Here is a 5,181-nt window from a genome sequence, read left to right on the forward strand (position 1 = left end):
CGATCGCTCTACCTCCTGAGCTACTGCCGCCCCAATATCTGTGTGTTAATTGTTATTGCAACATCCATTGCAGCCTAGAATGGGGATTACTTCATGTGAATTAGAATTTACTTTAATTGTCATTCTTTGTAACCATGCACACAGAACGAAATGTCGATACCCCTGACCCGTACAGTCAAAATGTAGCGAGCCGATGCAGCCACAGCCAAACAGGGCGCCGCCATTTTAGACCCAACTGCTGTGTTGGGAGTCATTAGGTGACCAAACCTCCCAATTCCAACCCTTAATGCCGAGCGCTAAGCAGGGAGGCAATGAGTACCAATGTTGTAAGTCTTAGGTATGACTCTGCCGAGGCTTGAACCAGCTACCTCCCAGCCTCGGACCGGGCGCCCTACCATCTAGGCTAACGAGCTGTGTGGTCCCCTCTCAAGGTTTCTTCATTTTCCTCATGTTGAGGTTTTTGAATTTTCCTTGCCCTCATGTAGGTTTCAGAACAGGGGACGGTGTAATACTAGTCTGTGGTTTGCAATAATCTGTGGTCTGTGCAGCCCTTTGAGACTCCTTGTGGTTCGGGGCTATACAAATTAACTTGACTTGACTACTTGGTGTAAAAAATGACTCAAGTACTGAGTATTTGTAGCATCGTCTTATTTATTGATTTTTTTTAAACAACCATTCAATCAGATCATCGAATTATTAAAGTCCATCCAATCAACAATAAATTACATTTGATTAAAACATTATAATAAGGTAAATTCAAGTACTTTGATTAACAAAAATTAATAATAGTATAAATCAAATAAATTAATTAAGCTCAAGTGGAACATTTAAAGCCTCAGTACTTTTTTTAACAAGGCCTTAACAACAAGGTAGCCCAGGGGTCGGAAACCCAAAATCTTGAAAGCGACATTTCGGATCCACAAAAACAAATATGTCAGGAGATGTGGAAAAAATAAAAGCCTAATAATAAACACAACACATGCTGTATGTATCTATATTAGCCTATTATCAAAATGAGTAAGTCGAATGCAGCACATTCTGACTCTTTTTGTGATTTAAAGGAACATTGTGTATCATTTAGCACCATCAAGTGGTAAAAAACTGGCATTCATTAAAAAAATCAATATTGTTTCGAATAATAAGCCAAAATACATTAACTATCATATAAATATGCTTTTTTTTCAAGCACCTGTAGTTTAAGAATTTTGTAATTATTTTACTAAACAAAAGACTCCTCTAGAACAGTGTTGTCTTTTTTTACTTTTGCAGAATAGATTGCAAATGCATCTCCACTACACTAGGAGGCAGTAGCGTTCTCAGTGACGGGGTGTTTTGTTTACATTTAATAATAATAATAATAATAATTTCCTTTGTATTGTCATTCTTTGTAACAATGTACACAGAACGAAATGTCGATACACCTGACCCGTTGTAGCGAGCCGATGCATTTAGCCTTCATGCAGTGCATTAAGCACACATTACGAGCATTGAGTATGAAGTGTAAGACACAAAGTGTAGCAGGCCCTCAAGTGACCCCATGAAAAAAAATATTTAACACGGAAGCAGAGGCAGATGAAGAGAGATGGGGTGAAGAAGCAAACCAAAGACAAAAAAGAGACAGAAAATGATTGAGAAGCCCTGCATTAAACAAAAGGGTTTGTTCTTTACTTTCAGTGTATAGCAAGGGTGTGCAAACTCCGTAAAGCGGGCCAGATTTGGTAAGCTGAAAATGTGTTAGGGCCGACTATTCAGCCTGGCATTCTTTGGACAGTCTTTAAATAATTCACCCTCTGGGAAAGGTTTGCAGTGCTTGGCGATTAGCGTCAAAACCTCGTAGCCCGTCTTTGTAGCATTTTAATCTGACTTGCAGGGTTTCATGAGAAAGCACTGCTGTGCCTGCTTTCTCACAGCTCCCAGTTGCTTTGCCTTTTCACAGCGGTCGTTTTCAGTTAGCTTTTCATAATCAGCATGTTTCATCAAGTAGTGCCTCTTGATATTGTAGTCTTTGAAAACAGCCGGTTTGTGTTTCAGATTTCATTGAAAAAGTACTACAGTTTTTTTATTTACAGTCGCCATGTCGGAAATGGGGTGGGCTGAAATTCTCACAGAAAGACGAGGGCAAGGAGGCCAAAGGGCTGCTGCCATCATCTGAAATTGTGATTTTTTTTATTTTTGCATACAAATTTATTTTTTACTGCGGCCAACAATACTAGCAAGCCACTCATTATTAATTTTATGACAGAGGCCTAGGGCCAGTAAAAATTTAATCACAGTCCGTAACTGGCCCCCCGGCTGGACTTTGGTCAAGCCTGGTGTACAGTATAAGAGTATTTGATTGTATAATAATTGCAAAAGAAAAATGAAGGTTTCCCCTTTACTGATTTCCCCCACAAAGGGTTCTTTTTGCAACCTAACCCCTGCCATAAACAAGGGTTCACCGTGCATATGAAATGATATGATTCAAAAAGCACTAAGACAATATTTGTACTGGGTATCATTGTGCAGGATTGGATGTACTGTAATCTCAACTAACGTGTCTTAACAGTAACTAGTTGGGCAAGTGTTGTTGGGCAAGACAATCTGCATGTCGAAAGAATCTCCATTCAGGCGTTTCACAATTCTTGTGACAAAAGCATCACATCAACATAGTTTAATGTTCCAAAAGAAATGTAAACACTGGAAACAATCTACTTAAAATAGTACAAAGAGGATTTTTAAATATATGTATATATATAAAATAAACGTTCTCGTAGCAAAACACAAATTTCAGGGTAACTTGGTGAGGCATTCGGGTAAGTTGGAACATACTGTAGGCTACAATACAAAAGGCGTTGTACAGAATTTAAGTGAGCGTAGATAGAAATTCAATGTGCTTCACGTATGGAGGACCAATGCTGTATGTATATGTAGAAAAATGAAAATAGATAAATACCTACAAATATATGATATATAAATACATTATGAATACATAAACTAATCACACAATACCAAAATATATGGGAAATGTAATTTATTCGTATATTTTCTGCATATTGTCATTTCTTTATCATTTTATTTTTTTAACATTTATATTGTCGTGCACTTTGTTGTGTATTTTTTCATGTGTATAGTCGTGTATTTTGGCGTGTATGTTGTCGTGCAATTTGCAATATATTTTAGCGTGTATTTTGTTTCGTATATTTCGTCATATATTTTTTCCTGGTATTTTGTCATGTATATTGTTGTGTTTTTTGTCATGTATTTTTTTTTATTTTTTTTCAGTATGGGCAGCACGGCGGCACAGTGGTTAGCGTGTGTGCGGAACAGTTCTGAGGTAATGAGATTGAACCTCCCGTGTGGAGTTTGCATGTTCTCCCCGTGCTTGCGTGGATTTCCCATGGGCACTCCGGTTTTTCTCCCACATTCCAAAAACATGCATGTCAGGTTAATTGGCCGGTCCAAATTGTCCCTAGGTGTGAATGAGCGAGTGACTTGTCTGTCTCTGTGTGCCCTGCGACTGGCTGGCAACCAGTTCAGGGTGTCCCCTGCCCACTGCCCGGAGATGGCTGGGATGGGCTCCAGCACCCCCGCGACCCTGATGAGGATAAGCGCTGCAGATAATGGATGGATGTATGGATTATTTAATTTGTCATGTATTTTGTGGTGTATATTGTAGTGTATTTTGTCACATCTTTTGTCTTGTAATTTGTCAGGTATATTGTTGTGTATTTTGTCATTTATTTTTTTAATTTCTTTATTTCAGTATTTAATTTGTCATGTATTTTGTCACTAATTTTGTTATGTACATTTTTCAGTGTATCTTGTAGTACGTGTCGTGATGTATTTTGTCGTTTATTTTGTTTTATGCGTTGTCTTTTGTTTTGTTGTATATTATTTGTGCAGTTTGTGTTGTATTTTGTCATATATTTTGTTGTGTATTTTATTACAACAAAATGTTATACAAATGAGGGGGAAGTTTAAACTGGATGAGCTTTTCAACTATTGGCCGTTTGACGAACGCACTGATCGTTCATCACTAATCAACCAATAGGTGAATAGCTCCGGCAACTGGGCCACCTCCTCATTTTAATCAAATTTTGTTGTTACATGAAAAAATTCGCGACAAAACACAATAAAATAACTAGTAAAAATAGATGACAAAATTCATCAATATATAAATGGATAGTATTCACGTCATATATTTTGGTGTTTTATTTATGTTTTTATTTATTTATATGGCATATGTTTGTCTGTATTTATTTATTTATACATTTATTTTCTACATATGTCAGGATCTGTCCTCCAATTCAGGGACATGCAGTTTATTTTTAAAAACGAGCACACAAAAACCAAATGACATTTTAAATTCTGCTAGTGACCTTTCTTTGCTCAATAGTTGCGGCATACTGGAAGGCAACACTCAAATCCTTGAATTAAAAACATTTGCTGTTGTGCAAACACAAAACATTAAGAAAAGAGCCTCGGGGGTGTAAAGAATAGTTCTCAAAAAGACTACAAAATGTGTCAGTCCATACATAAAGATCCATATGAGATAATTTCAAAATACTAACCTGGCCTTATATAAAGTAAGAAGTGTGTTTGGGGGATATACGTTTTCAACCTTTCAGGTGCTTGTGTGTTTAGGAAAGAATTGAGCAAGTTTTGAGGAGGATTATATACAAGACCAATATAATATACACCTCTAGGATGATACTTATATATATATATATATATATATATATATATTTATATATAGGGAGAATTTCAAACATTAATATTTTGACGGGCAAAGTCATGCATATGGTCTGCAACCATGAGAGAAAACATCTTGTGAAGTTTTAGATGGATCAAACATACTTTAAATGTGCACCAAGGCCTATTCGGCCCAGTAATGTAAGCAATCAGAGTGAGTGCTTTTAAAATTATTTTTTTAAAGTGCATTAAAATTTGGGTTCAAAAGACTTACGTCAACAAAAACATGCGTGTCATATTTGTGTGGTAAACTGCATTCTAATATCATATTTTCATCCATTATCTGCACCACTTATCCTCAGTAGGGTTGCGGGGGTGCTGGAGCCCATCCCAGCTATCTTCGGGCAGTGGGTAAGGGACACCCTGAACCGTTTGCCAGCCAGTCGCAAGGCACATACAGACAGACAACTCACTCGCTCATTCACACCTAGGGATTATTTGGGCCGGCCA

This window comes from Urocampus carinirostris, chromosome 17, assembly GCF_059441175.1.
Source record: "Urocampus carinirostris isolate Australia breed hairy pipefish chromosome 17, RoL_Ucar_1.0, whole genome shotgun sequence".
In the NCBI taxonomy this organism is placed as follows: domain Eukaryota; kingdom Metazoa; phylum Chordata; class Actinopteri; order Syngnathiformes; family Syngnathidae; genus Urocampus; species Urocampus carinirostris.